The sequence below is a fragment of the Balaenoptera musculus genome, chromosome 4 (genome assembly GCF_009873245.2).
Source record: "Balaenoptera musculus isolate JJ_BM4_2016_0621 chromosome 4, mBalMus1.pri.v3, whole genome shotgun sequence".
NCBI lineage: Eukaryota > Metazoa > Chordata > Mammalia > Artiodactyla > Balaenopteridae > Balaenoptera > Balaenoptera musculus.
In genome coordinates, this window is record NC_045788.1 from 8,131,038 (window position 1) to 8,154,093 (window position 23,056).

Consider the following 23,056-nt stretch of genomic DNA (forward strand, 5'->3'; position numbering starts at 1 on the left):
GAAAGTTTCTTTCTCTTCCTTCTCATAATCTCTTATTCTTTCTTTTGAAATTTTGAGCCATTTGGAGGATTTTTGAAGACTAAAATTTTAAGGATTTGTTTTAGTTATTTTTTTAATCTTAAGAGTGGCAAAATTTTGTGTGGTTCACCTCCACCCGAACAATCAACTGAATTTGTTGTTGTTGTTTACTGCAGTACTTTTATTTCCCTCACAATGACCAAGTGTTGCTGGGACCAAATGTTCTCACGTGACAGTAGAAAGCCAACATTTGTTGTCATCTCTTAAAGAACTGGGAATTGCACACAAAAACCTTACGTAAATTGAAAGGATGAATCCATTTATAGGTGTAAATGCAAACCATTTTCCATCTCAAGGGAAGTAACGACCACCAGGTATTCCGGCAGGAAATTGTGGGGTAAGAAAGGAAAGTGGGTTCTAAGGTTGGGACCTTCCCAACCTCGTCATACACCAAAGACAAATGCCAGCTGGCTCAGGACTCTTGCCAGCCTCTAAAGAAATCCCAGAATAAGCAGCTCTTACACACGGATATCCTGCACAGGTCAAGAAACTCATGGGCTCGCAGATTCTCATCAGGACCATGGGTTTTTCTTCCACAAACATGTTCTCACCTCAGCCAGGTAGTGATGGAGCTGCATGGATTGGGGGTTTAAATCAAAGATACGTACAGGATATTAAACATAGACCAAAGGAACAGTTAACTTAAACAGAAGGTCAAAATCAGCAAGTTGTACAATCCAGGGCTGATAGCAGATACAAACTTCAAGGACAAATTTCTTTTCAAAGGCTTATTCCAGTTTCATGAGGCTAGCGTGAGGTGTGCACACTTGCCAGGGCAAATTTATGCTCTTGAATGAACTTATGCAGCAAATTCTACGGGTCTGCTCGCAGTCAGTCCATTTAGAAGCATTTGCGGTGGACGATGGAGGGGCGGGCCTCGTCATACTCCCACTCGCTGATCCACATCAACTGGAAAGCCAGGATAGAGCCCCCGATCCACACCTGGTACTTGTGTTTAGGAGGAGGGTTGATCTTGATCTTGATCTTGATCTTGATCCTGCTGGGAAACAGTGCCGGTGATCTCCCCCTGCATCCTACGGGTGGTGTGGGGTACATGATTGTCTCCCCAGACGTCACCCTTCAGGATGGAGTTGAAGGTGATCTCCCGGATGCTACAGGACTCCATACCCAGGAGGAGGGCTGGAAGAGCGCCTCTGGACCCCAGAACTGTTTATCGTGGCTGCTGATCACCTGACGGTCAGGCAACTCGCAGCTGTTCTCCAGGGAGGAGGAGGACACAGCGGTGACCATCTCCTGCTCCAACTCCAGGGCGATGTGGCAGAGCTGCTCCTTGATGTCACGCATGATTTCCCACTGGGCGGTGATGGTGAAGCTGCGGTCACGCTCTGGGAGCATCTTCACGAGGTAGTCGGTCAGGTCCCGGCCACCGTGGTCCAGACGCAGGATGGCGTGGGGCGGGGGGGGAGGGGAGGCACGTACTCCTGGTAGATGGGCACAGTGTGGGTGACCCCGTCTCCAGAGTCCAGGACAGTACCAGTGGTACGGCCAGAGGCTACAGGGACAGCACAGCCTGCACGGTCGTGCACACGGCCGGAGTGTTGAAGGTCTCAAAGGAGATCTGAGTCATCTTCTCAGGGTAGGCCTCAGGGTTCAGGGGGGCCTCGGTCAGCAGCAGGGGGTGCTCCTCGGGGACCACACGCAGCTCACTGTAGAAGCTGTGGTTGGTGCCTATCTTTTCCATACCACGTCGTCCCAGTTGGTGATGATGCCGTGCTCCATGGGGCACTTGAGGGTCAGGATGCTGAGCTTTGCTCTGGGCTCATCGGCCACTTGACTGTCCCAAGCCTACCGTGACACCCTGTTGTCAGGGGTGGCCGATGATGGATGGAAACTCGGACCCCCGAGAGGCGTTATCCCCAGCAAAGCCAGCTTTGCACATGCCAGAGCGATCGTGGATGACGAGCGTAGAGATTTCTTCTTCGCTAGTGATGGGCCGAGGCAGCGGCAACGTGGAGCAGCCAGAGGACCAGCAGAGGCTGTCTGGTGCGGCGAGTCTTCAACTAAATTTAACTGAGCAAACACTGCTGGAATGCCTAGGCTGTGTGGGATGTTTACGAGCCAGGGTCATGCCTTCCAGAAGATTAGATGCTGACAGAGACAGATACAGGCATCATATACTTAGGAATGAAGGACACTGAGAATAACCGAATTAACATCTCTGAAGAACAGATTCTGTTGTTTTTATATTCATTTTTTTCTGGTGATAAATGATTATAGAAAACCTGGAAAATTCGGAAAAGTCCTCCAAACACTAGAAACCCTCACCTACCCACCGCCCCCCCTGCCAGATAATCACCCCAGATGTAAATATAGTCTGCTAACCTGAAAGAGAAATGAACAAGGAAGGTTAAGCATGAGAACTGTGTTAAAGGCAGAACTGATAACATTTGACAACTCATTGAATGTGCTGAGAAGGGAGTCATCAAGAATAACCATGATTTTCAAAACTAAGCAACTTGGTGCACAGTGATGGAATAAACCACATAAGAAACTTGAGAAGAGCAGAGGCTTCCAGGAAAGGAGAGGTGTCAGTTTAACTATTTGAAGCTGATGTAACAGCAGTAGAGTCACATGGAAATCCCAATAGATGGTTGGTTAGGTAGAATAAATACTACCAGTAATATTCTTAAGGTATTCATATTTAAGTTGGCCATTGAAATCTATTTTTAAAGACCACTTTAAACTATACATCACAAACTCTGAACTGTGCTGAGAATTAAAGACACTGAAATTATATTTTGATCCTGACCCTACCATTATCTTTGGTATAAAGTTATAAAGAGATATGCAATGAATATTCCTCATTCATAAATAATTCTCACTAATGTTTACCAATAATTTCCAATCTCAAGCACCTATGAAAATATCAATTTATTAAAACTCCAAGCTCATGGGCTTCATTCTGTTCTACAAATGAGACAACAATGTCACCAAGAACTGAAAGGTCTTAACAGTGAAAACAAGTCATATTGCTAGAACTGACACTTCGAAGCCTGGAGCCTAAACCACCCAAATAATGCTTACTGAGCCACTGTGGCTACCAGTCTAAACAGGAAAGATTGATAAGTATCCATTCTCACTTTTTTTCTTTTTTCAGACCCTTAAGGACTTTCTTTCTGCAGACTCAGTCGACTAGGATCCTATGCAAATAAATAAGTAGTAGATACCATTGGTTATCTACTCAATTTTCATTTTCCCTTGTTCCTTGCTATCAGTTTCCTATTTTGTTCCTGTAGACCAGGACTTCAGACCTGGTGGATAACTTTTGATTGGCCTAAACCAATGGAGATAATTCACTTCATTTTGCTAGTCATTGGTCTAGGTGCAGGCATGTGATACAATTCTGGTCAATGAGATGTAAGAGGAGTTATGTTTCTGGGTTCTGGAAGTGTTTGCCTCCTCAATGAAAGAGCATTGAGAGTAGAAAGACCATTTGCCCCCCACCTCTCTCCATCCCTGTGGGGACACGATTATTTTGAGTTTCAGCAGCCATTTTCAACCATATGAAAAAAAAATCAGACATATGCTGAGGATAGCAGTGCAACAAAAATCAGAAAGTCATGGATCTTTTGTGACATCTCTAGAATGAGCTACCAACCCTGGAATTTATACCGCCAAACTTTCTGTTATGCTTAACCATTACTTGACTTTATACTTGAAGCTATTGTCAGCTATAACTTGCAGTGAAGAGCAATCCTAATACTCTTTGTAAAGCACCTTGCATAGCGGAGGCACTCAACAGATTTTAATTTAAATAAAATTAATAGGCAATCCAAAGATCACTAGGCTCAGAGGCACATTGTAGAGCCCAGATTTAGTCTAGCTGAAGAGTGTGTCTGGGATAGGGACCCGAGTCCCAAAGTCCAGCATCCTTCGCGTAACACCAGCTTGCTCATTACCTACATCAGGGTGTCGGCTTTTGTTTTTCGATATGTTCTTCAAGTGGTTGGATGCATGCCTTGAAACAGCCCAGGTTGCTGAGTTCCTGCAAGCTCCACACCCCCCTTCTACATGACTGGACATTCTTCATCAGACTAATTTTCACTCCTCTGAGTATCGCTATGTACCATCGTTCACCACTACATCTTCTCTTCCTGCTTCTTTCTACGGCCTTGAGAACAACCATGTTGGAGTGGAATAAACCGGAGCCTGGCAGGGTAAGAGAAATGGAAAAGGAACAGAGGCCTGAATAATCCATCAGCTGGCTAATCCATCTGTGAATAATTCATAAACTGACTAATCTGACCCTACCATCCTGCCTATACAGCTAGAAAAAAAGAAAGGAGCCTTCAGGCAGCTAGCCTTTTCACTTCTTCCAACGAGTTCCAATATCTCAGAGCAAAGCCAAGAACTGTTCCCACCACCACCACATCCACGGGGCTTGGAAGAGACAGACATTCAGTTATATGGTCTTCTCTGTGGTTTCACTGGTGACAGTAAAATACTTCAGGCAGAGGAAACAAAACATCAAAGGATTCAAAGGAAATGAGGTCATCAGAATCAAGTCCCCAGTGTTCCCGGGAAGAGAATCTTCATGGTTGAGAAAAAAGACACGAAAACAACACATTTATTTAAAAATCTGATTCTAGATCTTCCTTCCTTCTCAAGAACAAAAGTATGCATTTCTCAGTACCCTCTGTGAGCTCACGGAATAGAGATCCCAAGTCATAGAAAAGGAAAACAAGACTGCAACTTTTTGTTAACCTGGTATGGAAGGATGGGTAAATACCAGTGTTATCTGTTATTGATGTGCTATCTGTCTTTGATATGGGAAGTCTATATTTTAAGGAGAAAAAGGTTTGATCCATAGAATGTCCCCAGGTAGCTGATAATGGGACAGCGACATAAGTGAGATTTTTTTTTAAATTTGGTGAGATTGGGAATCAGGTAGCCAGTATCCACATCAAAACTTTGAAGAGGAAGATCTCTGTCACTCCACGTCATTATCTGTTGAGTGTTTTTAACCCTTAGATGTTTTCCCCCTTGAATGAGAAAGAAAACTCTAATGGAATGAAAGCAGGTATGTCCTAAATGCTTTTAGCATTTATTCTTTCATTCTCCACACCTTCAATCTTTTGCTAAGTTTCACCTCTCTGCTGGGCACAGGGACTCATAGAAGAATCGGGCAAAGCATCTGCCCACAAGAGTTTGCAGATTTGGGGACAAAATTATTCATCTAGAAGCCTTGAATTAATTATATCTGGGCACCACCACTTGCTTTAATATAAAGCACATAGAATTCCGTAGAACGTGGCAGCCAGAAGAAAGCTTAGGGAGCTGTCCATGAAGGGGAGAAAGAAGGTAAGGAAAAGTTTGAGTGGCCCATAGTCTGCTTTAACCTTCTCTGAATAATTAAAGGCCCGGCTACTCCAAACTGGCCCCTCCAAACGAGAGCCCATCACTTAGTTGAGGTGCTCAATAATATTTATTAAAGGGATAAATGAGCCCTCTCTGTATTCAAATACATAAAAAGGCAACTCCATCTCTGAGAGGTGATAGTTCAGACGGTGAAGTCTCCCAATCTCTAGTTCATAGTTTTGTCAGACACAATGCCATACAAGTGAAAATAAACCTTTTATCATTGATCTAGACCTCTGTCATTCACGCTGGAGGCTCATCATCCTTTGACCTGCTTCATAAATTTTCATAGAGATTTTTTAAGTAAATATTTTACTGACACATAACACGCAAACAGAAAAGTGCACAAATGGTAATGGTACAGCTCAAAGGATTTTTGCCACGTAATCATACCTGGTTAACCAGCATCTGGATTAAGAAGCAGAGATTACTAGCACCCAGATTCCTCCCTCATGACTCTGCCTTTACCTGCTCCCCTTCCCCACCCCCACCAACACACACATACACACACAAAGGTAGCAGCTATTCTGATTTTTATCACTATAGATTATTTTTGATTGTTTTTAGTTTTATATAAATAAATTACTAATGGGGTATCTTTTTGAAACTAGTTTCTTTCACTCAATATTATATTTGTGGGACTCTTTCCTGTGGTAGTGTGTATTTATTACTGCCTCATATTCCACCTGGTGTATACACATACATTCATGTGCCCACCTACATAACAATTTATTCATGCTTCTACCACTGAGGGACAGTTAAGTCACTCTCATTTTGAGCTCTTAAGAATGTAGCTGAAAAACCATTCTAATTCATATTTTTTGGTGCATATATGTGCCTATTTCTCCTCAATATATACCAAGAAGTGAAATTGCTGGTTTAATATAAGTATATGTTAAACTTTATTAGAAACTGCCAGTTTTCCAAAGTGGTTTCACTAATTTACATTTCTATTAGCAGAGAATGAGCATGCCAGTTTCTGCTTGTCAACACTTAGAATTGTCAGTTTTTGTTTTGTTTTGTTGTTTTCAGCCATTCTGATGGATACATGGTATCCCACCATGGTTTTAATTTGCTTTTCCTGATGTCAAATTGTATTGAACACTTTTTCATATGTATGTTGGGCCATTTCGATAGATAATTTCTTCTATAAAGTGTCTTCAAATCTTTTGCTGTTTTTAAAATTGGGTTATTGCTCTTTTTTGTTGATGAATACAATTTCTTTATGTATTTGATATATGAGTTCTTTGTCATACTTTTGCACTGCAACTTTGCGTTACCTTTTGACTTTCTTAATGATGTCTTCTAGTGAGCATAAATTCTTCATTTTAATGAAGTTCAGTGTATCGGTCTTCTTCCTTTACATTAGTCCTCATGTCCTGTTTAAGAAGTCTTTGCCTACCCCAGGCTCATGAAGATCTTGTTGTGTGTTATCTTCTAGAACTGTGCCATCCATTAGGGTTGCCACTAGCCAGATGTGACTATTTAAAATTAGATGAATGAAAACTAAATAAAATTCAAAGCTAATTTCCTCAGTTGAACAAGCTGTATTTCAAGTGTTCAATAGCATTATGTGGCTAGTGGACAAGGACTTTTCCATCTTCATGGAAAGTTCTATTGGACAGCACTGGTCTAGAAGTTCTGTTGTTTTAACTTTCACATGGCTATCCACAATCCACCTGGAACGAATTTTTTTGTATAATGTGAGGTAGGGACAGTTAGTCTTTTATTGGATCCACTGATGGGATATTTGGCAATCAGGATTGTTTGCCAGAGAATAGAAATACACTTTCATTGTGTTACACCACTGAGATTTTAGTGTTTGCTTTAGCAGCTAGTGTTGCTTACATTAATAAATAGAATCTACAATGTCACTGGTCTCCATCTTCCACCTCTTTTTTTTTTTTTTTTGATGAGGACCATCTTTAAAGTCTTTATTGAATTTGTTATAATATTGCTCCTGTTCTTTGTTTTGGCCTTTTGGCCACGAGACATATGAGATCCCAGCCCCCTAACCGAGGTTCGAACTCACACCCTCTGCATTGGAAGGTGAAATCTTAGCCTCAGGACCACCAGGGAAGTCCCTTCCACCCTTTCTTAACCTTAGGTTTCAGTGTATGCTTTCTTTTGGGTTAGGACTTCTAATTCCTATCCTACTTTTTCTTCCTTCTCACCAGTTCAATTTAGATGTCTTGGGACCCCATTTGTAGAACACCCTCCCTTCTTTGGATCGTTGAAATGAGGGGCACGTGTATTCATACACACACAGGATAAGATATTCTTTACTGAGCATCTGCCATGTTTAAATTGCTCTTCACCAATGTCTAACTCTTCCTCACCAGCTTTCATAAGAATACTATCCCACACCTCCCTAATCTGATTGTTTCCACCAGAATATAACCTGATCATTGTGGACATGTTCATGCTTCCCACAGACTTTACAGGTTGGAGAACAAGTCCAAGACCTGCCTCTCATAGATACCTCTTTAATCAAAAGCTACCATGAACTAAAGGCTTACCGTGCAGTATATAAAATGGGGAACCCTATGAAAAGAGAAGTCCCATAACCCTTGAGGGGGCTGGATCAGATGCCTCAGGAGGGTAGAGGCTGGCCACTTGGGCCAATGCTAGAGCAGAGTTCTGGGGTTTCTTTGGGGCCCAATAATTACATGAAGTTGACACTAGCGGTTGGATCACAAATGCAAGGCAAAGGAGAAATGTTGTCAGTCAAATATGGAAAGCTAAATTTATCTTCCGGTGTCCTAGGCTGAGTTCTCCAGAAGTAGTAAGTAATTCAGAAATAGCCCATGAAGGAGCCAAAGAGTCCAGCCTTTGTTTTTACTGGGTGATCCTGAGCATGACTGAGTTTGTCTGGGCTACAGGTACAGAATCAGAACAGACTGATTGGATGATTTGATCTGTGTGACTACATTATGTAGATTCCCAAGTAATTCTGCTTCTGCATGGGAGTTCTACAATCTAACAACCACATCCTTCCTTCATTCTCAAATGTTTTTGCATATCACCATGAGTCAGACACTGCCTGAAGAATGAAGTGAATGAGACTGACATTGTCTCCACCTTCATGGACTTACAATTTAGTAGGAAGAAATGAAAGTTCAGAGAGGTAAAGAAACTTGCCTTAAGCTACATAGCTAAAGAGAAGCAGAACTAGCATCTCAACCCAGGTAACCAGATCCCACACCAGGTACTTTTAATCTAGTTGTCTCCCTGAAGATGTCAACAATCAAGTCATGCATGGCAATATAGAAGCAATGGCCACATTTTTCTTCCTCCCTAAAAATCCTTCTTGGGAAGGTGGGAGAGAAAAGTCAAATGAATTTAATTATCTTTTTAATAATTTTGAGAGAGGTGTTACTTTTTCATTAAAACACAATTATAAAAACTGAGCAAAAATTTAAAATCAAATTCAATTTTTGTATAGAGAGCACCAGACCAAAAGACCGTCCTTTCCCTTTTATAAACAACTTTTGCAGGATGTGAAAAGACTTGGTGATAGGTGTATAATTTTACTGATCCTTTAGAAGCAGCTGAAATGTAGAAAAACCAGAGAGCTGGCTTAGAACAGATCCCCTGCCTTGGCTTCAGCTGCCTAAATGTGGTCATTTCAAGAGAGATTCCCAAAGTTAATTATGTTTTCCTGTAAAATGTAGCATTAATTGTTAAGTGTAGAGTATTAAAATGGAATGTATAATACACTACTCAGATGGTTTGTTGTTGTTTTTTTCCAAATAAGTGTACTGCACATGATGTCCCTGTAATGGTATTATTTATCACTCTATGTGGAGAAAATATTAGTTATAATAAAGTGTAAAAGGGTTATTAGCATTTCTGAACAATAAATAAAGTGGAAGTTTTTAGATCAATATGATGAATATATTAAGTTAAAATTCTTTCTTGCCATAACAGTTGATAAGATTTTATGGACCAATCTCCTGAAAGTGTTACGAAGATTTTAAAAGAAATATATTAAATAAAAATAAAATCTATTAAAGAAGGTAATTTTAAATATTTGATGATGTAATTAAGTCTTATTAATGTAATATTCTTTATTTTTCAGCTTAAAAATGCACAGGAGTGCCACCTCTTTTATCTTAATCAGACACCATGCTTGTTGTAATTATTTGTTATGTATTTTCATTAATGTTTGATTAATATTAACTGTTTGAAATAAAACAATATTTTTTTCTTTAGCTATGATGACTAATGGGGGCTACTTCACAGCTAGCAGATAGAGCTTGAAAGGAAATGGGGGAGCTGTCCCCCCAGCTCTCCTGGGCCAAGGGCAGGTCACCATCAAAAAGGCCTTAAAGTTTCACCTTCTGCTTCCAAATGTACAGGACTATGGCTTTGCCATGCCTGGGAAAGCCAGTCTTACCATCATCTGAGAAGCACAGGGTTCAGAGCAGCAAAGCACTGGATTCAAACTCAGCTTCTGATCCTTACCCTCTTTTATTTTGGGGCAAGTTGCTAACACCTGGAGCCTCAGTTTCTTGATCTATAAAATGAGAATCATAACACCTTTTTTTGCAGGTTAGCTGTGAGAATAAGAAAGAGTAAATAAATAGCTCCTGACTCAGAGGAGATGCTGAATAAGGAAAAAAATAATAATGTGATGCTCGAGTACTTAAAATGATGGGAAAGAAGGCATTAGTGTGGGTTCTGATTCAGTTTAGCTGGAGAAAGAAGAAAGTAATATTGTATATCCAATGACACTCTTTTTCAAAGAGCATGCGCTAAAAATGAGTGAGAACCCGTATGCTATACCATTAGGAAAATTAAAAGACAAGCCACAGACTGGAAGAAAATATTTGCAAATCATATTTCTGATAAAGGACTGTGTTCAGAATATATCAAGAACTCTTACAACTCAATAAGGAGAAAAAACCCTTAATTAAAAAGTAGGCAAAATGTTTGAATAGACGTTTCAACTAAGAAGACACACAAATGGCCAAAATGCATGTGAAAACATGCCCAGCAGCATCATTAAGCAAATGCTAATTAAAACCACATTGAGTCTTTTATACCCACACTGCACACTAAAACAACTATAATCAAAAAGAATGACAATGCCCAGTGTTGGTGAGGATGTGGAGAAATTGGAAACCTCATGTATTTCTAGAGGGAATGTAAAATGGTGCAGCCACTTTGGAAAACAGTTTGGCAATTTGTTGAAACTCACCATATGACCCAGCAATTCCACTCCTAGGAATCTACCCAAGAGAATTCTGTCTACATGTCCTCCTCCAATTGCAGCATCTGTCATCGTACCTTTAGTGTTTTTCCACATCTATTCACTCCAAATTCCCTAGAGCCCCAGAGAAAGAGGTTTAAAAAATGGGCAAATTTACATACTAATCACAAATAAGAAGACTTCAATGAAGAGCTAAGACAGTTTCAACCCATCAGCTAAATTATTTCCAATTTACTGTCCCTTCATATATCAAATCTGTTTAAGGATTAAATTACAGAATTTTCCCCTTTTACAGGCACAATGAATGTTCCATATCCAAGAGAATACACAGGAAACTTAACAACATCTATTGATCATGATACTATACAGAGATAAGTGAGGTCGTGACCTTGACACTAGTCTAAAGGGATGAACTGTCTTTCTGGCTAACTGCATGTTGAACTTTTGGCAAACTCCATACTTAAATGATAGTGATCTTAGTGCTTTAAACTTCATAAGTGCCTTAACTTTCATAATTTCTTTCTTACAAAAATTGTATAAATAAAGTTACTTAACTGAGCTTTAGGTTACTCATTAAGAAAAAAGCACACACCAGAAAGTTCAGTGTTAAACCTTGGTTGTGTTTGTCATTAGAAATTGTGTAGGTTTCATTAAATGAATTGATACGTGTAAGAAAAATGTGTATGCATTGTATACAAGGGAGGAGGGAGTGGAAGGAGGTAAGTGTTGTCTTATCATTGACACCTTTGTACAACATGTATCACAGCTTTCCAAGAACCTTCACACTGTATCAAATTTACAACACAATCCCCAAATGCAACTTTGGTTCAAGGGACTTACCAGAGAAAGAGGAAATGAGTTAGCAGCTAATACTTTCTGATACCAATAAAGATGGTGTACCAAGGGAGTACAGAAGGTGATAAATGCTATCCAGATAAAAGAGAAAGACATATTAAGACTGCCTGCCTCATCTTTGAAATGTTGCAATGGTATGATTCTCTATGCGTGAGCATAATTCTACTAATAGCCTCTGTATCAAAAGATATTTCTACCCCCTGAAAATCTGTGAAAGACCTCATGGGAGGAAAGCATAAAGATGGAGTGAGGAGAGAAAGAATAGCAACAGACCCTGAACAGAGGCAAACCGAACTACATCCTGCCAATATTGTTTACACAAAACACAGTGGCACTGGATCATTTTTTAAAGACTTGGTTTTGTCTCTTTTTTAATTATGAAGGATAAAATAAAATTGAGTGACTGAGAGGAATAAATAGATAATGATGTATCAAGGGTTTTTATATAGAAGCTCCTTATTAAAATGACTGTCTCCTTCAACTGTTTAATCTAATTTCTGCAAGGCAGGTTTTCACTTGTTCTGCTCATATAAATGCACAGGTATTAGAGGTATTATTAAGACACTATGTAGTTCACACCCAGAGCTCGAAGAACTACTTTAACCCTTTAAGTGCTCAGTGCATCAACTCTCCACTATTGGTGTTCTATTTTTTCTCTTTCTATTCCCTCCCTTCCATGGAAACTCACAATATCTGGCTGACTTCTGGACTGTATTTTAACACTATGTATAAGGCTTACTTGTAATCTCCTCGATGTAATATGTAATTCCAATCCATAACAGATCTTTATTTTAGCACCCTCTCTAACCAGTGTATTGGTGTCTAGGTTTTAGAGAATACAAGAAAGTTAATTCTTAGTTTCTGTCTTCAGGATACTTAGAGCCACAGGTCTATGATTAAAAAACTCATCCCACCCAATTTCTCAGTATATCAAGCAACCATACAATTTATTGTCCAAACCAGGACATTTTAAAAGTGAAAGCAGATACTATTAATTACACAAGGACAGCAGGCATACACTGGAGTGTCTTGGACAAACCTGGACAAACGGTCACCCTATTTATGGGTATTCAGACCAGAAAAGCTATAGAGGTTTAGAGGACAGAGATTTTCCCATTGGTTGGAACCCCCTTTCCAATCTTGATGTCTTTATTATATATATGACTGCTGAGTCATAAAGTTTCCAGATGGAGTCCTCAGTTCAAAAAACATGGATTGCGTGTGGGGTTATGATATTTTGTAGAGGACATCATATGAGGTCAGGTACACAGGTTTAATTTGAAACTCAAACAAATTGCTCTCCCTGTTTTTCATGAGGATTTTGTTTATCCTCACTTCATGTTGTCCTTCTTCCAGTTATGTCTTTCCCTGACATTTTCTTCAGGGCCCCAATCAGATGCTTCTCTTACACAAAGCATCTTCTTGTTGGCTAAAACAACTTTTCCCCATGCGGTGCTGAATCTGCACCTCCACTTGGTGGTCTTATCCCGTTCCATCTTTGAATACAGTTATTTACTAGTGGATGTATCACTCTTCTTAAACTTCAGTTTCCACATCATGGTAGCCAACCTCCAAATGGCACCAGTATTCACACCTCTTGTATAGTTCTTTCCCCACCAGACACACACTAAATAGAGCTGACATGTGGAACCAATGAGATACTGCAGAAATAGCAGACTGTGACTTCCCAGACTAGGTCATAAAAGGCACTGAAGCTTCCTTCCTACTCTCTGTTGGATCACTGGCTCTGGGAGAAGCCAGGTGCCATGTCATGAGGACAGTCAAACATCCCTATGGAGAAGCCCATATGGGGTAGGAATGAAGCCTCCTGCCAATAACTAGCACTAACTTGTCAGGGTATCGTGAGCCACCCTGGAAGTAGATCTAGCTTCACTTATGTCTTCAGATGGCTGTAGCCACAAGCAGACATTCTGACTGCAAACTCGTGAGAGATCCTGAACCAGAATTACCATCAGCAAAGCCACTCATGAATATCTGATCCACAGAAACTGTGAGATAATCAATGTTTATTTAAGCCACTGAGTTTGGGGGGTAATTTGTTATGCAGCAGTAGATAACTAATATGACAGCTGAAAATATTTAGATATCTGCCCAGCATTAAACATGGTCTCCAGGAGAGTGGGCATGCTATAAATATTTGTTGGATTGGATTGAGTTGAACAGATTTATGCTCTAGAGTTGAGCACTCAGTTTATACATGACAAGGCCTCTTAGGAGAGCAGGTACTTTCCTGACCTGACAGGCCCTGGGTGAGCTTTCAGGGACAATCCACTCACATAGGAGTAGATATTAATACCTAATAATAGCTAAGATTTTTTGAACAGTTCTTAGATGCAAAACATTGTGAAATATATTAGTCTTACTTTATCTTCACAAAATCCCTATGTGTTAGATATTACTGTCCCCACTTGACAACGAGAAAATTGAGACAAATTACAATCGGTACCTTGCCCATGACCACCTAGGCTAACAAACGGTGAGATTGGGAGTTGAACTCAAACAAAGACTCCAAAGATCATGCCCTTAACATTACATCATCTTGCCTATCAGAAAAATCAATCAATCAATCAGACCTCTGAATTGTCCCAGTAACAATCTCATAGTAACCTTTCTTAACTTTTGGGGCATTGTCGATAAACCAAACTCTAGACAAGCTGTTCTCAAAGTGCGGACTCCAAACCAGCAGCATCAACATCATGTGGTTGTTAGAAATGCAAGTTCCCAATGGAAAACAATATAAAAAAGAATGTGTGTGTATGTGTGTGTGTGTATATATATATATATATATATATACAAAAAATTGAATCACTTTCCTGTACAGCAGAAATTAACACAGCATTGTAAATCAACTATACATCAATAAAAAAATAAAATAAACCAAAGTAAATGAAAGAAATGTAATTTCCCAAGCCCATCCCATACCCCCTGACTCAGAAACGTGGGGAGTGGGACCCAGCAATACTGTCTTAATAAACCCTCCAGGGGATTCTGATACAGGCTCAACTTTGAGAATCACTGCTCTAGATTGCCTGAATGTCAAAGGCTGCTGGACCTGTGATAGAAAAGGGGAAACATGCAGCATGAGCCTGGCATTTTTATCCTGACTTTGGCCCTTCCCCAGCTATTGCCCTGAATCAGTCATTTAACCCTTAATAAGCTGAGTGACGGGGCTCCTCAACCTGTGGGCAACTCGCACAAATTGGCAGGATGCCACTGAAAAATATATGCAAATAGGGGGTTTGAGCATGCTTTGATGACACTTTCTATATTCCTTGTTGAATTAGCAAAGCCTTTCAGCGGGTAAGGGACTGTCCCCAGCTCTGGGAATTCCCCAGTAAGAGATAGGACCCTTTCTACCTTGGAAAACCCAAGTCTTAGAGAGGCTGATAGAGTTCCTGAAGAGATTACTCACAAAGATTGGATCCAAAGGAGGCTCATCATAAAAACACAGACATGCATGCAAACACACATATACACACCCCTAAAAACCAACTCATTTAGAGTAGAAATTCTACTAAACCTTTGACTACATAGTGATATTGCTCTTTTATTTAAACAATAATCATAATTATTATAATATAATATAAATAACAAATATGCCCAACTTAATGGATTGTCACAAGAAACTCTTGGTTTGAATTTTGTGTGTTACATGGAAAATGATTACTTTTGAATACTTAATAAATACTGGTTAAATTTAGATAAGCTTTGTTTGTATCTCTTTCCACACTTTCACATAGCTGTGGCTTTGTGTTTTTCTTCTCCAGTTACTGTGAACAACACACTCTCCTGCCTCATTCTTTATTTTTTTAATGAAAAAGAAAAAATTAAAAATTAAGTTAAAATGAAAAACACTTCAATATGCAATTGAAAGATTGGAAACATAACAACACAAATTCTAGGAAATGCAAGGCTTTGCTTACACTGCACACACATTATTCTTTTGTTACTATTTAAATACTTAAAAGTACAGTATAAGCCAAAAATAACTCAAACATTATGACAATGTTTCAGTAACAAATACCACATCAGGGTTGCACTGAGAAACTTCCACAAAAGGCCTGGTGTTACTTGCTTTGCTTTTATTTATACTAAGCAAAATCAGAGAGGACCAAACACAAGTCACCCTGGAAATTTAGTGATAATTCATTGAGAAATATCATCTCTCCTAGTTAGGAGAATAGGGTTGCTTTTGAGCCTGCCTCTTAAGAGTCATTGTTGTAGCGGGTATGAAATACCACTCAAGAATATACTCTAACCCAATGCTTCTAAACCTTTAAAGTACATAGGAATTGCCTGGGGGTCTTGCGAATATGCAGATACTAATTCTGTACACCTGGGGCAAGGCCTGAGCTTTTGTATTGCCAGCCAGCTTCCAAGTGATGCCAATGCTCCTGGTCCCTGGACCACACTTTGAGTAGCAAAACTCTATTCCAGCTTTTATCCCCAGGACAGACAACCTCTTCTCCAGGAAAAAGCTGACAATGAGAAGAACCTCTCCTAAAATTACTTCTTGATTCTTAAAAGGCAAGGTAAACCAGAAAATTACTAGAGCTCATCAATGAATTGAGTAAAGTTGCAGGATACAAAATGTACAGAAATCTGTTGCATTTCTGTACACTAACAACAAACATTCAGAAAGAGAAATTAAGGAAGCAATCCCATTTACCATCACATCACAAAGAATAAAATACCTAGGAATAAACCTACCTAAGGAGGTAAAAGACCTTTACTCCAAACACTATAAGATGCTGATGAAAGAAATTGAAGACAACACAAAGAGATGGAAAGATATACTATATTTGGCAGAATTAATATTGTTAAAATAACCACACTACCCAAGGCAATCTATAGATTCAATGCAATCCCTATAAAAATACTAATGGCATTTTTCACAGATCTGGAACAAATAATTTTTAAATTTGTATGGAAACACAAAAGACCCCAAATAGCCAAAACAATCTTTAGAAAGAAGAAGAGAGCTGAAGAGATCATGTGCCCTGACTTCAGACTATACTACAAAGCTACAGTAATCAAAACAATATGGTACTAGTACAAAAACAGACATACAGATAAACGGAACAGGATGGAAAGCCCAGAAATAAACCCACGCACTTATGGTCAATTAATCTATGACAAAAGAGGCAAGAATATACAGTGGAGAAAAGATAGTCTCTTAAGTGGTGCTGTGGAAACTGGACAGCTAATGTAAAAGAATGAAATTGGAACATTTCTAATACCATATACAAAAATAAACTCAAAATAGGTTAAAAATCTAAATGTAATACCAGAAACCATAAAACTCCTAAAGGAAAGCATAGGCAAAACACTCTTTGACATAAATTGTAGCAATTTTTTTTGGATCTGTCTCCTAAGGCAAACGAAATAAAAGCAAATAAACTTAAAAGCTTTTGCACAGCAAAGGAAACCATCAACAAAATAAAAAGACAACCTACTGAATGGGAGAAAATATTTGCAAATGATACGACTGATAAGGGGTTAATAACCAAAATATATAAACAGCTCACACAACTCAACATCACAAAAACAAACAACCTGATTTAAAAATAGGCAGAGGACCTGAACAGATGTTTTTCCAAAGAAGAAATGCAGGTGGCTGACAGGTACATGAGAAGATGCTCACATCATTAATCATAAAAGAAATGCAAATCAAAACCACTATGAGACATCACCTCACACCTGTCAGAATGGCCATCATCAAAAAGAACAGAAATAACAAATGTTGGAGAGGATATGAAGAATTGGGAACCCTCATATACTGTTGGAGGGAATGTAAATTGGTGAAGCCACTGTAGAAAACAGTATGGAGTTTTCTCAAAAAATTAAAAATAGAACTATGATATGACCCAGCAATTCCACTCCTGGCTGTATACCCAAAAAAAAAAACACCTATTCAAAAAGATACATGCACCCCAATGTTCATAGAAGCATTATTTACAATTGCCAAGATATGGAAGCAACCAAAATGTCCATCAACAGATTAATGGATAAAGAAGATGTGGTATATATATACAATGGAATATACTCAGCCATAAAAAAGAATGAAATTTTGCCATTTGCAGCAATATGGATGGACTTGGAGGGTATCATGCTAAGTGAAATAAGTCAGACAGAGAAAGACAAATTCTGTATGATATCACTTATATGTGGAATCTAAAAAATATATCAAACTAGTGAATATAACAAAAAAAAAAAAAAAGCAGACTCACAGATACAGAGAAGAAACTAGTGGTTACCAGAAGGGAAAGGAAAGGGGGGAGAGGTAACATAGGAGTAGGGGTTTCAGAGGTACAAACTATTATGTATAAAATAAGCTACAAGGATATGTTGTACAACATGGGGAATATAGCCAGTATTTTATAACTGTAAATGTAGCATGAACTTTAAAAATTATGAATATTGTATACCTGTAAAGTATAATAAGGTACATTAACTATACTTCAATTAAATAAATAAAATAAAATAATAAAGGCAATATAAGATAATTCCATTATATTCATCACTATTATTTTTAAAATTTGATATAAGGTCTTCCTTTCTTGAGGGAAGACTCCCAGGCAATATAGTAGAGCTTATTTTCTGTGTAATCTTGGATAAGATTCTTAACTCTTTGAGCCTCATCCATTTAACTAATATTTCGTGAACTCCATCCAGGTTCCAGTTCATGTGCTATGCCCTAGAGATAAAACTGGTGGACTTACAGTCTAGAGAAGATGCATTTGGAAGCAGGTGATTTCAGAGCCTGTGATAAAGGCTATCATAGCGATTAGCCCAGTAGGTCACAGAAGCCCAGAAAGGGAGCCGCTACTCACTGAGACAAATTTGGCAAATATGCATTCACCAAGTGAAGGGGAAGACCATTTCCATGTGCCTGTTATAATATCAGTGGCCTTCAATGAATCATGACTCTCTGTGTCGCCACCCCTTTGCAATGTGATGCTACTGTTCCTTCTATCAAGGCATAGAATCAACTTTCCCCCTGAATCTGAACTGTGACGTGCTCTGACCACTGAGATGTGGAGGAAATGACATGCAGAAATTCTGGAGCCTTAAGAGACCTTGCAATTCCCATTCCTGCCTCTTGTAACACAGCCATCATGTAAAGAAGCTTGGACTAGATGGCTGAAGGATAACAGACCATGTGGAGAGACATCCCAACCTTCTTGCCACCTTTACCAAGGCCCCAACATGTAGGTGGGGCCATTTTAGACACTCCAGTTCCAGTTGCCCATCAGAAGAATGAAGCCATGTAAGAATGCCCAGGAAGACTGGCAGAACACCCAGCCAACCCACAGAATCATGAGAGATAATAAACCATTGCTATTTTGAGCTACTAAGTGTTGGGGTCATTGGTTATACAGCAATAGATAACTGAAACACCAAGTGAATGAGAGAGAGAGAGAAATACATGGAGAAATTTCAATAACTTAGTATGTCTGGACATGACTGTGTGAAAGGGCAGCAGTATGAATTGGGCTTGTTGAGGAAGGAAGGAAATAAGTCTGTGAAGGGCTTTGTAGAGAGTTTAAATCTTATTCTTAAGCAATTCAGAGCCATAGAAGTGATTCAAGAAGCGGGGGTGGGGGGTGGATATTGTCAGATTCCTCACTTGTAAAAGGGAATGTTAATACTAGTTGCTAACTCCTTCCAGCAGTTTTTAGTTTAGTGAAAATTCAATGAGATATAATGGTAAAAAACACCATGGGAGGCGGGGGCGCTCTGATGAGAGTTTGGACCATGATGGCAAAATAAGAGGCCCCTGAAGTTCCTTCCTCCCATGAACATTCTGAATATACAGGTACACACAGAACAATTCCTTCTGAGAGAAATGCAAAAACTAATTGAATGACTCCTACCCATCAGGTGACTGAAAAAATACCCACATGAAAATGGGAAGGAAAGGCTGAGACACACTCTTGCCATAAATCCCACCCTAGCACAGTGCCAGCTATCTACTGCTGTGTAACAGTGTAGCAGCATTCAATCAGTAGAGAACCTTCAACTCCCAGCTTCTCCCTGAGGAGTGACACTCCCACACCTAGTGCCCCAACTTTTAAGGCTGCCACCCAAGGGATGGGCCCCCAAATCACATAGTTCAGAAAGCCAGCAGGACTTGTATTCACAAGTCCCACAGGAATAAGCAAAAAAAGAAGGAGTTCTTAACAGACACGTGAACACTTGCTTGCAGCTATTCCCTCAGGGCTCAGTGCAGAAGCAGCAGGTGCAAACACCCATCTCCCAGTTTCTCCCTGGAAGGAGTTTGATTACATGCTTCCAACTGCTAACTGGGAGTTCAGCTTTTGATCAGCCTGTGCTAACTGCAATCCTCCCCTTTGAGATGGATGGGTCTTGGCACACATTGAATTGCTAAGAGTCACCAAGAACAAAGACTGCAGCTTGGACAATCCCAAAGGTTTGAGAGACAACTAAGAGCTAGAGCAGGGTTGAAGGATAAGGTTCATCTCCTACACAAGATCACTCCTTCAAGGCTGGGAGTGACAATAGTTTAAGGGACTTACAGAACACATTAAGCTGACCAATACATGTATTATGGGGATACCAGAAGGAAATGAAAGGATTAAATCATTGTAAATGTATATGCACCCAATATCAGAGCATCTAAATCTATAAAGCAAATATTAACAGTTTTGAAGGGAGAAATAGACAGCAATACAATACTCCACTTTCAACAATAGATAGATCTTCTCAACATAAAATCAATAGGGAAAACTGGACTTAAGTTACACTGTATACCAGATGGGCCTAACAGACACATAGAATATTTCATCCCAAAGCGGCAGAATACATATTCTTCTCAAGCACGCATAGAACATTCTCTGGATTGTTCATATGGTAGGCCACAAAACAAGTCTAAATGAATTTAAGATGATTGAAATCATACCAAGCATTGTTTCTAATCCCAACGGTATGAAACTTGAAATAAATTACAAAAGGAAAACTGGCAATTTTACAAATATATGATAATTAAACAACATACTTCTGAACAACCAGTAAGTCAAAGAAAAACAGAAACGTAAATTTAAAAATTACCTTGATACAAATGAAAATGGAAATACAACATACCAAAACTGAGATGCAGCAAAAGCAGTTCTAAGAGGGAAGTATATAGCAATCAATGCCTACATTAAGAAAAAAAGAAAGATCTAAAATAAACAGCCTAGCTATACACCTCAATGAACTAGAAAAAGAAGAACAAACTAAGCCCAAAATTAGTAGAAGGAAGGAAATGAATTAAATAGAGACTAGAAAGATAATAGTAAAGATCAGTAAAACTAAGAGATGGTTTTTAAAAAGACTAACAGAACTGACAACCTTTTAGCTAGACTAACTATGAAAAAAAGAGAGAAAACTCAAATAAATAAAATAAAAAATGAAAGACAAGACATTACAACTGATAACACAGAAATACTAACAATCTACTAGGAACAACTAAACATCAATAAATTAGATAACTTATAAGAAATGGATAAACTTGTAGAAACATACAACCTACCAAGACTGAATTATGAAGAAATAGAAAATCCAAACAAACTAATCACTGGTAAGAAAATTAAATCAGTAATCATAAACTTCTGAACAAAATCAGCTCAGAACCAGATGGCTCCACTTCAAACATTTAAAGAAGAACTAATACCAGTACTTCTCAAACTCTTTCAAAAAATGGAATAGTAGGGAACACATCCAAATTCATTTTACAAGGCCAGTATTACCCTAATAGAAACCCAGACAAGGACATTACAAGAAAAGAAAATTACAGGCCAACATCCCTGATGAACATAGATGCAAAAATTCATCAACAAATATTAACAAACCAAATTCAACAGCACATTGAAAGGATCATACACTATGACCAAGTGAAATTTATTCCTGGGATGCAAGGATGGCACAACATACATGAAGCAGTAAACATGATACACCATTATAACTAAATGAAGGATAAAAATCATATGACAATCTCAGTAGATGCGGAAGAAATATTTGACAAAATTTAACATCATTTGATGGTACAAATTCTCAATGAATTGGGTGTAGAAGGAATCTACCTCAACGTAATAAAGGCCATTTATGACAAGCCCACAGCTAACATCATACTCACTGGTGTTCCTCTACAATCAGGACCAAGACGAGGATGCCCACACTCACCACTCCTATTCAGCGTAATACTAGAATCCTAAACAGAGAAATTAGGCAAAAAAAAGAAATAAATAGGCATCCAAATTAGAAAGGAAGCAGTAAAATTGTCTCTGTTTGCAGATGACATGGTATTATATGGAGAAAACCCTGAAGACTCCAAAAAAAAAAAAAAAACCCTGTTAGAACTAATAAATGAATTCAGTACAGTACAGTTATAGGATACAAAATCAATACACAAAATCAATAGCGTTTCTATACACTAACAAAAAACTGTCAGAACAAGAAATTAGAGAAACAATCTCATTTATAATAGCATCAAAAAGAATCAAATACTTAGGAATAAATTTAACCAAGGAGGTGAAAAAAAGCTATATGTTGAAACCAGAAGACATTAATGAAAGAAATTCATGAAGACACAAATAAATGCAAAGATATTTCACATTCAGGGACTGGAAGAATTAATATTGTTAAAATGTCCATACTACTCAAAGCAGCCTACAGATTCAGTGCAATCCCTATCAAAATCCCAATCATAGTTTTTACAGAAATAGAACCAAAAAAATCTACAATGTGTATGGAACCACAAAAGACCCTGTACAGCCAAAGCAATTTTGAGAAACAAAAACAAAGCTGAAAGCATCACTTCCTGATCTCAAACTACAAAGCTATAGTAATCAAAACAGTATGATATGGGCATAAAAACAGATATATTGCTCAGTGGAACAGAAAAGAGAATGCAGAGATAAACCTACACATGTGTAGTCAATTAATTTTTGACAAAGGAACCAGGAATTACAATAGGTAAAGGATAGTCTCCTCAATAAATGGTGCTGGGAAAACTGGATATCTGCACACAAAAGAATGAGACTGGAGTCTCTATCTTAAGTGTAAGATACAAAAATTATTCTGTACACAAAAATCAACTCAAAAGGAATTAAAGACTTGAATATAAGACCTGAAACCTTAAAACTCCTAGAAGAAAACCTAGGCAGTAATCTTGACGTTGGTCTCGGCAAAGATTTTTTTGATTTGATACCAAAAGCAAAAGCAACAAAAGCAAAAATAAGCAAGTGGGGCTATATCAAACTAAAAAGCTTCTGCATTGGAAAGGAAACCATCAACAAAATGAAAAGGCAACCTACAGAATGGGAGAAAACATATGCAAACCACATGTCTGATAAGGAGTTAATATCCAAAATATACAAGGAACTCATTCAATTCAATAGCAAAAAAAAATCAATTTTAAAATGGGCAAAGGACCTGAATAGATATTTTTCCAAAGAAGATATACAAAGTGGCCAATAAGTACATGAAAAGCTGGTCAACGCCACT

At 38.6% G+C, this 23,056-nt stretch overlaps 1 pseudogene; it reads right to left on the reverse strand.

Annotated features, from left to right (window-relative positions):
* Positions 1-918: 918 nt before the first annotated feature.
* On the reverse strand, positions 919-2,023 carry LOC118894741 (annotated as a pseudogene).
* Between the last annotated feature and the right edge of the window lie 21,033 nt (positions 2,024-23,056).